The sequence below is a fragment of the Colias philodice genome, chromosome 21 (genome assembly GCF_061535455.1).
Source record: "Colias philodice isolate Cphi_HAF_F1 chromosome 21, ilColPhil1 Martin Lab GWU primary, whole genome shotgun sequence".
NCBI lineage: Eukaryota > Metazoa > Arthropoda > Insecta > Lepidoptera > Pieridae > Colias > Colias philodice.
In genome coordinates this window covers 6,195,721-6,209,236 of record NC_143106.1, presented here as the reverse complement: position 1 = coordinate 6,209,236, position 13,516 = coordinate 6,195,721, and the positions used below count along the sequence as shown (strand labels likewise).

General features: G+C 31.3%; 1 protein-coding gene and 1 long non-coding RNA gene across 5 annotated transcripts in view; one reads left to right on the top strand and one right to left on the bottom strand.

The window, feature by feature from the left end:
• Positions 1-13,516, top strand: part of Flo2 (flotillin-2) — a 236,811-nt gene that overhangs the window by 209,658 nt on the left and 13,637 nt on the right. The window lies entirely within an intron of this gene.
• On the bottom strand, positions 11,410-13,435 carry LOC149478950 (uncharacterized). The gene is made up of 3 exons (XR_016317323.1): positions 13,116-13,435; positions 12,928-12,989; positions 11,410-12,853 (listed from the first exon to the last, which is right to left on the bottom strand). It is a non-coding gene; the product is annotated as an uncharacterized LOC149478950 (long non-coding RNA).

The window sequence follows — 13,516 nt, the reverse complement described above, 5'->3', positions numbered from 1 at the left end:
GAAAGAATTTTTCAAATTGGACCCGAGATTAGCGCGTTCAAACAAACAAATTCTTCAGCTTTTTAACATTAAGTAAAGATAGCTTTTGCAGGGATTTGTATCTTACCGGGCTTAGAACGATCCTAACATTATGGGGTAATATCTTCTATTATGTAATCGCTTCTAAGGCAGCTTTAAATGGGTCAAGGAGGGAGTCATTTTCCATTGTGTTTTGGTACCTTAATATTGAATGCATTATCCATATTAAAACGTTTCTGCCCTTTATTTGTTATAAGCACTCGAATAGGTTATTGAATAAGGATAAATTTTGATGTAGTAAATAGTAATATCGAAGAGGATCAATATATCTAACATTACAAGATCCTTCCTCGATAAATGGGCTACCTAAAAGTTAAAACTAAAATATGTTTTTCAAATCCGTAGCTCCTGAGATTAATAGCTTTATAATTAAAATATAGATTGAGTGACGATATAGTAATATTAGAAGGCTTATTGAATTGAAACTTCAAGTAACGGCTGTGTCGCGGTGAAGCGTAAACGAACGAAGTCACAAGCGGAGAGTTGTGTAACATTGACGCTTCTTTACAGCAGTGACATTATCTTCTTAGTGCAGTGTTTCTCTAATAGTGTATACTCTGTAGTATATTATTTTCTTCCATTTTCCGCATCAGCTTTTATAAACTGTTATGTGAAATGTGCGATAACAAATTAATAATGTAATAATATACATGTAGGTATGTTCCTATGATTCTATGATTACATTACTATTACAACCAAAACTAAAATTAAATTGTAGATTTGGTTTTATTACAGACATTAAACATAAAATTTATTTTAATAGTAATTGTTTAATAGTTTCAGGTAGAAATAGCAATAGATAGACTGAAGAAATAAATCGAATGAATAATGTCATATTATTAGTACACAATGATTGAAAGTTTTAGGAAAAGTTTCATAAAAGCTCGCTTGAACATAGATAAATCTAGAGAATCATTCACGTTCAAACCACAGAGGGTTTTCATGTACGATTTAGTGCTCACATTAGTATGGAAAGTTGGAAATTTCATGAATTATTAAAACATATTGAAACTTGTGGATTGGATGCATGGTTAATGCATCTCGATTTTAGGCAATATTAACGCGTATTACTTTGTGCATGAATTATCATGATATCCTACTTATATTATAAATGCGAAAGTTTTTAAGGACGGATGATGTTTTTACTCCTTCACGAAAAAATTGTTGGACGGATTTGAATGATACTTTACTGTAATATAGGTTATACGTCAGAATAACCCATGATCTATAGAATTACTTGATTTTTCCCCGGAGTGAGCTGGATCGCCCGCGGGTGAAAGCGCGCGGCACAGCTAGTATATAATAAATAATAATATCTATCAAGAAAGTAACCTTCTGACGCAGTTGGGTAAATAGACACAAATTAACGAAATGATTTCGATTTTTGATAGATTTTTATATGGAAAGTACCCGGAGTTGATTATGTTTCTTTCCAATAAGATATTCGATTGAACAAAATATTCCAATAACAACTTTACCATTAGAAACTTTTTATGAAAAAGTTGAAAGATGTTTGGGTATGCTATCTAGAAACTCTAATTCAAAGTAAATATCATATATACAGGGTGTAATGGTTAAGTGTGCACAGGCGATTATTCCGTAACTATTAGAGATATCAAAAAACTTTAAACTGATATTGAAAGTACTTAACCTAATGAGTAAAATGACAATAATAACTTTTTAAAAATAAAACGAGAAATATCCAAAAATATTACATGAAACGCTCCCATACATTTAGTATGAAATATGTTTAACTTTATTCCAAACATTTAATATGTAAGGTTTTGCTTTTTTATTTGATTTTGTGCTTTAATTACTTCGCAAATTTTAATGAAAGTTCATTTAGAGACTGTAAATAGAGCTCGATGTGGAATACAATGTTATTCCAAATCGAGGATGTCATCTCGAACATTTGCTTTGAATACAAAATGTATGGGAAATAAAATATATGGGAGCGTTTCATGTACCATTTTTGGATATTTCTCGTTTTATTTTTAAAAAGTTATTATTGTCATTTTACTCATTAGGTTAAGTACTTTCAATATCAGTTTAAAGTTTTTTGATATCTACTATAGTTACGGAATAATCGCCTGTACACACTTAACGATTACACCTGGTATATTTAAAGCATTACAAAATTTATTAGTCGCCCATCCATCCTACTTTAATTAGGTCACATGCAAGTAGTATGGAATATATTAATAGAGATGGTAGTTTATCTTTCATATTTATATTAGCTATGCATATTATAATTATAAATAGAAAATGGGTCGTTCAGTTCATTAATATCAGAGCACAATCAACTTGATTTTATATCATGTTCAGGGCTTAAATAATTACTTTTACTTGCTACATACTCCACACTATCTAAACGTGAAATTAGCTATTCAGTGAATCTTAATATATATATAAACCTCGTGTCACAATGTTTGTCCTCAATGGACTCCTAAACCACTTAACCGATTATAATAAAATTCGCACACCATGTGTAGTTCGATCCAACTTGAGAGATAGGATAGTTTAAACATGTAGGAACCACAGGCGAAGCCGGGGCGGACCGCTAGTACATAATATATAAATCAAGCCACAAATTAGGTATTAAATTGTAATTTGTTGTGTGTGTGTAAATTGTTCTTTGTGAAAATTGGGAAGTTACCAAGTTTAAGGAAAATTTTGTATTTTATGATTTTTTTTACAGGAAAAAGTGTAACAGTATAACGAAATTTTAACGCCGAAGATTCTTTTAAAGTGCTTGTGTATAATAAATATAAAATTGTGGTACATTCACGTTACGACCACTAAAAGTTTTCATGTAAGACTTAGAGCTTACCGCATAAGTCTAGAAAGTTATAAATTTCATGAAGTATTTCTGCGTGAATTTCGTATTAACTTATTTCAAATTTTGGTTAAATTATATTAACAACTAGCGGTCCGCCCCGGTTTCGCCCGTGGTATATGTTTACGTTTTCTCTCCATAAGAACCATGCTTGCACTTCAAGGAATATTATAAAAAAAGAATTAACGAATTCGGTTCAGCCGTTTTCGAGTCATAGCACCTACCCTCGACACACACATAAATCTATACCAATCTATATAATATAAAAATAACCGCGTTTTACCAAATGCATGTATACTTACATATACATATTTACATTTTAAATAGCGTTTTTTCGCGCTAATTTCTGGCACTGTTTCACTGATTTTTATGCAACGTTTTCTGATAGATAGCTGAGGTAATAATGTGTAACTTGGCTATTTTTTATATTGATATTCTCACAGGAGCAAGCTGATTTTCGCGGGTGAAAGCGCGTTACGCAGCTAGTATATATGTGTGACGTATGTATGAATTATGATTAATTGATTAATCTGCCATCCCAGTAGCAGGATACAGGTACTTTAAATCAGTCTTTATTAATAAATAATAGGTATTCCGGTACCTAAAGATATAGGTAGTTTTTAATAAGAGTTAACTACGAACTCGGGAAGCTGATCTTAGCATTACATTTTGAACTGTTAACTAGGTCAGGGATAAAATCAGATACTGTGTGCACTCATTGTGACGACGCGGTTGGCGCAGTGGTAAAGTAACTGCCTACTGAGCCGACGGTCCCGGGTTCGATCCCCGGTCAGGGCAAATATTTGTGTGATGAACTCAATTATTTGTTCTTGGGTCTGGGTGTTATTATCTATATATGTATTTATTAAAATATTATATTTATCGTCGCCTAGTACCCACAACACAAGCCTTAATTGAGCTTACTGTGGGACTAGGTCGATTTGTGTAATAATGTCCTATATAATATTTATTTATTTATTTATTTATTTATTGTAAAGTTTTCATTAAACGCGAAGGGAAGACAAATATAAATATTGCATTGAGTTTCCAGTTGACACGTGAAAGTTTTTATATAAAAGCAGAGTTAAAGTTGTATTAAACTTAGTCTATCCCTACTATCTAGTCTGTCTGTCTGTCTGTTTGTTACGCTTTCCCGCTTAAACCTCTCAACCGATTTTGATGAAATTTGGCACAGACAATCTTCAGACTCTGAGAAAGAACATAGACCTTTTATTGCGAAATATGTACCACGGGCGAAGCCGGGGCGGACCGCTAGTACTCTATAATCAGGGATTATATTCAGACTACTACTCTAGGGTTATAGGTTTCCTATATATAAAATATAACTAGCTTTCCGCTTCGTAGCATACTTAACAAATTATATACTAAAACCTTTCCCAAGAACCACTCTATCTACAAAAAATTCTATCTGTTCCGTAATTTTAAAGATCTAAGCATACAAATTACAAACACACAGACGTCGGAAAGCGACTTTGTTTTCTACTATGTAATGAGATATGTATATCTATTAAGAAATTAGTAATATTTATTTACAAAATGATTCTTATGATATTAAAGTGTTTTGGAAAATTGTATATATTTATTGGAAAAGTAACGCGCATCGGTTTTCAATAAATTTATAGTGAAATTGGAAAGGACACAGTCAGTCCCGCCGCTGCCGTCGCGAGCGGCGGGTCCCGCGTTCCCGCCTGGAATATTATGTACGACAAGTATCGGAAATATTCGATAATAAACTATTGTAAATGTATTTTTAATCTGATAAATAGAAGTCATGTTATAATGAAGTATTATATAAATTATATATTATATTATTATGTAAATGTATATATACATTGATAAAGTGTGCTTATAAGTTAGAAATACCACCGCAAAAGTTATTACTTTTAAGTTTGCGTAACTTATACTTCAATTGTTTTCCTTTTATATTCCTTTCGTTATATTACACACTTTTCCTTTTTATAAGGAGTAAAAAAGCGTGATTTTAAAATATTACTTCATACAAAATAGAGCAGTAACTATTCTTTGCATATTTATTTAATTTTTATTTGAATATTATGATATTTTATTAAAATGGTGCATTTTTCTAAGGCCGACATTGATCTATGATATTATACATTAAACATCCATTTGTTATTTTTAATATAAAGTCAGTTAATAAACACTTTTTATGTGTAAAGACGGGTGAAAAAGCAAGCCTGTGTTAATGATAATTGCTCTATAAGTTCATAGGTTACGTGACAAAAATGGTCAGTCATTTAACAATTCTCACGGTACATTACGTCATGATTAGAAATTGTCCTGTTATATATCAGATCAATCTTGTTTATAGGTCGTTCTAAGATTACCAAAGCCTCAATTCCCTCAAGGAATAAGGTCTGTAAGGGATTGCTTGGGAAATAAGATCAATAAAGCCTTGGGATTTTGGAATGTTGTGATATCGATAGGTGATGTATATGGCTAATCATTTTTGACCATTCCTAAAAAGGAGTAGAACCTAAATGAATATAAAAATAAAGAAAAAAATATTGTCATGGAAAATATTCGCTTCAAATAATAATGTTTTGTGTTTTTTGGCGCGTTGAGAGTAAAATTTCAAGGTCGCGTCATGGAAATACCGTCACGTCATGGAGTAAGGCGACGATTTTGGTATCTTTGAATCTTGCCAAAGGAGTTTCACTTCTGACTCGTGTGCTCGACACACGATCTTTTTTTTCTAGACTATTAAAAGTTTCACTAACGTTTAGTCAGATTATGACGTATTCTGAACCTAAAATTTTAAAACCTACTTGAATAAAGCAACACTTAATACGTGTTAATGTACTTTATTAATATTAATTCATCGAATACACAATTGTACACTTTGCAGGTGATTTTAGATTCATCTTATATTTCTATTTTGTATATTATTCAAGGTATAGGGAATTAGGGACATAAAAGTTGACGTAATGATCAATTACTATACGTCTTGCGAAGTTTCGAGTTTTAAGCCTTTTTCAATACTTACTGCACGTATAAAAATATTTCGTAAGTCTTAATTTTTAACTTATTTGGCGTTAGTATGACGACTTAATTTATACCACTAAACTACCAATAAAGAAGAAACCACTAAAGGAATAAGAAAGTTTAAATTACCTGTAGGAATATTTATTATTAAATTGTTAAAGGGCTTTTTTCTGTTATCCATTAGTTTTTATTAATATTGCTTGCCGGTAAAGAAATTGACTTTTTGTGTATATTATTAATCATTTTAGAAAGGTTACACAAAGGTAGACTTTCAACCGTCTCTGAATATATTTTAGAAGAAAAAAAGAATCTTGAAAGATGACCCACTTTTTTAACCAGAATGTAGGCTTTTATAATATGAAAAATGTCGCATTTTCTGAAATTAGACAATTGAATGGAGAATAATAAGCGTTCTTTATAACAAGTGTACATAAAACAGTAATTAAGAATTTAGAAAACAGTAAATAAAATAAATAATAATTAAATATTTCAGGACAATTTTCACACACGGCACAATCTGATCCCATACTAAGCTTTCGCTTGTGTTATGGAAACCAGATGGCTGATATGTATGTTTATGTAATTTTTAAATAAATATTTATATAGATAATTAACGCTCAGACACAGAGCAAACATCTATGTTCATCACACAAATATTTGCCCCGGGTGGGAATCGAACCCACGACCTCTGGCTTGGAAGGTAGGGCCACTATCAACCAAACCAACCGGTCAGTCCATAGTAAATAAAATATTTCTTTGTAATGTACTTAAATAGTATTTAATTAAACAACGTTCAAGTGTACGTGACTTTTTGGACAAAAACCCGGATTAGTATCTACACGTTTTTTAATATTTTTCAGCGACTCATCTCCACTCTAATTCAGAATTATGGCTAAAAGTAAACATAGATAAGTAAAATCATTCTCATAATAAGAAATATGTTTACCTTCTTAGGAAAAGATCGCCTGAGTTGTAATATTGTTGTATTTTTTATTAAAACCATAATAAATGCATTGGACCATATAGCTATATAATAAAAATATTGAAGGCGATTTTTGTATATTTTTGAGTTTAATTTCACTGATATGGAACCAAATGAAAGAAATTCAGCGTAATCAACGAAGAAAAACGTCGGGAAGCAAGTTGCAAACGGGAAATAACATCGAGGTCGTTTTGTCAACTCAGACAAATTAGATTCCTTTCAAGATAGGATGAAAAAGCACACAATGGTTTTCTTTAGCGATCGATGCGCTTTGTAATTTTTTTTTATGCAACGTTGATTGATTTTACTTCATATTTAAGATTTTGTTTCAGAAAATGAAACTGTCTCTGAAGTCTTAGTCCATTCTGGTTAATATGTATATGTAGCCGTTACCTGAAAAAGGTTTTTGAAAAGAAAAATTGAAGTTTTCTCTTGTTCTCTAAAAATGAGGAACGTTGGAAAATTCGCGAAAAACTGAAAATGAATTCTCCACGGGAAATTCATGTATATAAATTTTCTGTTTTGTTTTGAGTTACCTCAGCTTAAGAGTATCGGGCTATTTCGAAATAAAGGGAAAATTTGTGGGATAGAACATGAAACTTCATAAACTTTGAAAATTTATTACCAATCTTGATCGTTTACAAGAATTTCATTTATTTCGTCATCCCTTAACTTTCCATTGTAATAAATAATAATAATTTAACGCTGAAAATATTAAATGTTTCACTCTACTGAATTACAAAACGATTTTCGGCCTATTTTAATAATTTGTTTGAAATAGTGTATCTCATTCTATTTCTGATTAATCAAAGGGAAAAATTCTCGAAAGAAGTTACGAAACTAAAATTACATAAACGCTTTTAATTTTAAACTCAAAGGCAAGTAATTTAGTCGCAGAAGTTAAAAGAATAATTAATATGGAAATAGTTAAATTCAAAATGTGCCGGGAAAATATTAGTTATAAAGAACTTAGCATTTTCCATTTATTTTATTTTAAATACGGTTTTTAATCTTATACAATAATACTTTATATATTATAATTTAGTACAATAACTTAGTACTTATATTTACAAAAACGTAGATACTTCTACACATACTAAAATTTAAAAGGGTTTTTTTGTTAGGTATGTCTCTTCAATGCCAACAAATTATATTCGAATAAAGTAATTATATTTTAATATATACAGTATGCGCACTTATATCCAGACGAAATCGTGTAATACTAACTAATATTATATCGAGGGATATTTCATACCATTTATGAACACAGCTATAAATGTATAACAATGTTTAAGCCCTTTAGCTTGATTTCTCGAACACGTGTGAAGCAGAAATGGCTTGAATGTAGGCGGATACTAACCAATTGTCACAGGGACGGACTTACCACTACACATTGTAAAACAATGTTGCTTCCCGCTGTCTGTCTGTTCTCAGTTAAATACTTAGGTCCTTAAAACTACGCAACTTTTTTTGTGATACTGTTATGGATAGAGTATGTAACAGCATCCAAGCAAAACCGTAGTCGCTAGTAGTTTATATTATGTAGACTGGTAGCTGTTGCGATGTCTGAGCTTAATCCTAGAGGCCGTCGTTAGTTTTTATTGCTGTATCATTGCATTACATAAAAAATGGTATAAAACTGCATACGGCATTTTAAGGCAGTGGAAAATAAAGAAAAATTGCAGTTGCTATAAAATGATTGTGGGTACGTGATAAGATAATAATTTTCCTTTATACAAGATATCATCATACATCGTAATCAGTACGGCCCTGTACTGTGATACTTAAGAATTATCTTTTTGGAAGTCCCGAGGTCGAGTCAAGGACGTTAAATTACGATAAGGCTAATTGCAAACGAGTCACTTCTATATCCATCACTATCTTCACTATATAGTAGTAATAGTATAGTAGTAACTTCTGCATATCCCTATGTATGCTAAAAAATTGCGCAATGGATGTTGATACGGTTCTTTTAATAGATAGAGTGGCTCTCGATAGTTTTAGTGTATAATTTCTTAAGTTTTAGATAACAGGGACGAATCCGCGGGCGGAAAGCTAGTTTAGACGTATATTAATGGTCCTTTTGTATGAAGTAAATCTTGGGACATTGATAGATTGTTGGATAAGTCGTGAGATGAATTTGAAAACGTGGAAATGCAAGAATTTTAATATAAATTTTATACTTGCATTAAAGTATGAAGCGATTTCGATATTAGATAGTTTATGTAGAGGTTATGCTTCAAAAGATAACAATTTACGTTATGGCCTTATCTTCACGGAAGATTAAAGTTTACGATTATGCATTTAAAAATAAATGGCGTTCTTTGGAAAATTTAATTATTGGCTATTTTATTATGTAACATTTAAAGTACATTTTTATTCGATGTAATTAACTGATTGTATTAATATGGCATAATATGCAATTGATATTAAAAAAATCTGGTTAAATTTAGATATTATGGTGTATGAGTTTATATGAAAATTGAAGCGCTTCTATTTATAGTCAAAACACTCGATTTAAATATATCTACAAAAGGAAAATACTTCGATATGTATAAAGGAATACACGTGTACGTTTTAATTCTAGTGGGCGTAACGTTTATTTTCCATTTAAAGTTACTTACTAATGGAGCAAAACCTTTTTAGTAACAATTTATTATTTAATTATATAACAATCATTAATATTATGTAACAATCTTATATCTATACTAATATTATACCTAAAGCTGAAGAGTTTGTTTGTTTGTTTGACTTTGAACGCGCTAATCTCAGGAACTACTGGTCCGAATTGAAAAATTCTTTCGGTGTTAGATAGCCCATTTATTGAGGAAGGTTCCAACAGAAGCGGAGCAATGCGGGTGAAACCGCAGGGCACAGTTAGTCAAAATTACAAATTACTCCATGTATTGATGCTGGAAAATGTGTTATTTTTAGTATTCTTGCGAGTACGTTAATATTTTCTTTACCGCTTTACCTTAATAAACAACTTGCTCAAATAAACAAGATTTTACATATAGTCAATGGTAAAGGTTTTTTTGTCGTATAACTTATGGTTAGATAAATAACTAGGTAACAACCCTTTCTCAGAACTATTGAATTTATATTCAACAACTATGATTTTTTATAAAAATGGTCTTACCAAGGAGGTACTATAAAAAAAATATAAACATACACACTATCGAACGATCCAATTAATATAATTTATCGCAAGAAATAATATGCGTAATCATAGCACATATTGCGATTATCTTACCGCATTTTTATCATAAACATATTTATATCACTTGCTATGCAAATACGTGATAAATGTAATCAGATGTTATACAAATATGGATCTTAGTACATTGTATTAGGGATGTGGGAAGGACGGAGGGTTTTTATATGCGTGGTGCGTACAAATGTGGTTTAGTTATGATTTCGCACTGATATCTATTAGACTTGTGGATTCGTCCTTAGACGTGTACTAGACAACCGTAAATTGATATGTGATTTTATTTTTATAGTTGTCGGTATTTTTGAAACGTTATTAGTTATTATTACATTTCGCAGTAGCTTATTTAAGGGACGTTTTTAAAAGCTCATTACTATCTACTTGTTACCTAGTAGATAGTAACAGTTCATGTTGATAATTAAGTTGAAATTCTTACTTCGTATAGACTGCGTTAAAAGTTTTGCATGTTTTATACAAACAAAACAACATAACTTCATAAAGCATAATTAATCTAAAGAAAAAGACAATTCTGAAACGTATCACACGGGACACAAATAAGAACATAAAAAGTGACTATTTAAATAAATATCGCAAGTATTTATCGTTTCCGCGTGTACCAACTTTGTATCTAGATCTGCTCTACAATAATAAATAAATTATCTTCATAGCTCGTTATCGGAAAATTGTATATGATTGCAGTGTAGTTGTTTTCCATATTATCTCAGTTAAAGTTATAGTATCCACAAGTCTTCCAAAATGCGTGCATAAGTAACGTGTCTGTAACGGTGTGATATATGTTATCAAATATAACCAAATATGGATTTAATTCGATTCGCGTTGATACCCATCGGTCTTACTGTTGGACTCACCTATTTGAATGTTAAGAAGTAAGTGTTTTGTGTTGTCTAATGATATCTTAATTTTTGAGAAGATTTGTTTAACCATGTTTTTGTGCAAGAATCTGAATTAATGAAAATGTACGATAGGGTATGTAGAGTTTTGATTAGCGAAGGGTCGACATCGTAAACCATTATAATATAATAAATTGTCAATTTAAAGTATGATGTGCTTGCTGTGTTAATTAATACGCTCTTTCTATTCTCGGTTTATATTTAATGTCAATAATCCTTGAAAATCCGCAGACCACTTCACCCTTTACGTATCCATATATTTTCCATGCATAGACTTTATAAAACTATATCAGTACCCTCTTATAGACCTGTAATTCGGAACCAAGTACTTCAACTTGGTACTTTGTTTTTAAAAGTTACCTTAAGACGATACACAAAAAAAAATCCACTGCTTGGCGGGCGGAGTCTAATAGCTCGCTATCGCGAACGCCGGTGTGCGCGAAGTCATTCATTGCAAACTCGCCGCGCTGCCGTTGGCCGACTCGGGACAAACATGTATGGAGTCGTCATACAGTTATAATATTGTTATACATTTATTCAATTGTTGATTTATTGGTTTTATTTTCTTGCTTATAAACAAATAATCTTCTTTCCAACAACTACTTAGACATTATTAATAATAATTATTATTTCGTAATGTTTACTTTATTACAAAATAATACAGGTTATAAATAATCTTTAAAATAACAAAAAATATTGTTACTCTGAAAAAATGAAATGGTACTCAATAACGCGGACTACTGAATTGATTTAGATAGAATTTGATGCTGACGTAGATATTACATCATGCCCAGAAATGAAAGGTACTATTTCTGAAAGAAGTTATAAACCCTAATTCTTCTCAGTCAAAGTCAAGAGTGGAAGATATCACTAATACAGTAAAACTGATGCGAAACTTTGGATGTTAATTTGTATATTTTTTTGTTAGTTGTTACTTAATCACGTCAAGACTACATTACCAATTTTGATAAAATATAGCTAATTGCCTGGATTTACACATAGGATACTTTTTATCCGAACTGAACACTTCTGTGGGATAAAACAGGATTCACGATATAACCTAATTCCACGCGGGCAAAGCCGCGGTCGGAATGATATTTTTTTAAATAAAAAAATTGTTTAAAAAAAAACACAAAATATATTGACGCATGTATTTATTTTTTGCACTCTATTATAATTGTAATTATTCATTACAAATAATCAAAATAAAATAGCCAGAACAAAGTTAGGCCCTGGTAGGGTAGGTAGGCAGGTACAGCAATGTGAGACGAACACTGGCTTATTTATACCAATAATAATGTATTATAAACATTAAATTAAGTTTACTTTCTAACAACAAAAATACATAATATTAGCTAATGTGAAAGCGAATCAACCAATCATCCCACAAAAATGAAATGTGCACACAAATATTCATCCAAATCGGTTCATGTCATTAGGAGGAGTGACTGCAGCGCCATCTTCCGGGCCCAATTGTGTTTCCAGATCACCCAGGAACTCAATTTAATATACTTACACAAAATTTTTCGAAATGAAAACTCACATTACTATGTAAATATGAATATAAACCTGTTTTATTACTAAGCAATTTCCCGCACAGGTGTAGTAAGTATAAATGAAATAAATATCAACATCAAATTCTTTATACAACATACTTATCTACCACCTTCTAAGAAATGTAATTCTTGAAATTATTTCGTATTTTTTTAAATATAATACTACTCCAATGAGCTCCTGTTCCATATTATGTCCGCCATACTTCCACTAAGTTCACCATGATTTTTTATTTCTTTGCACTTTGTTGCTTTTTGCTAAAAATGGAATCATGCGATAAAACCAGTAGAACGTTGATAACATACATTTTTGACTGAATAAAGGTACTTACGAAGGAGTGGGTTCACATTGTGAACAATCAGTGGGTTTATTTTCCTTCTGGATTCCGGATTTCTGAAAAGATTATCTATGCTATAAATGAAAAAATCTTACACATTCGTTATGTACTTAAAACAGGGGTACATATCAAACATCGTCTATAATACAATTATCATCAAATTTAAAATAAAACCAACTTACTTCATTAATTTGTTCCAATTGTAAGCATTCTTTTTCCTCCAACCTTTATGTTTCTTCTTCTTATTTTCTTTATTGTCCCCATTTGTCTCATTTTGTCTTATCGTGTTGTCACCCTTTTTTACGATTGCGCGAGCGACACAAGTTCCCCGTGTGACGGCCGTAGCGGGAATGACTCGTGCAGCGATCGGGGTAGGAAGGTACAGGGCGGCTCTCGCTATATTGGCTGGTCGCGCGCTAATTTCAAGTATTTCTTGTTTATTTCAAAACCATCGCATATTTCAAAATTCTAAATCGGTAGACGTATAGGTTGTATATTTTATAGTTAATATCCAAAAAGTCGTAACTTTACGTTTGTTATTTTGAAGATGCCAGAGATTATAAAAAAATAACAATGAGAACTT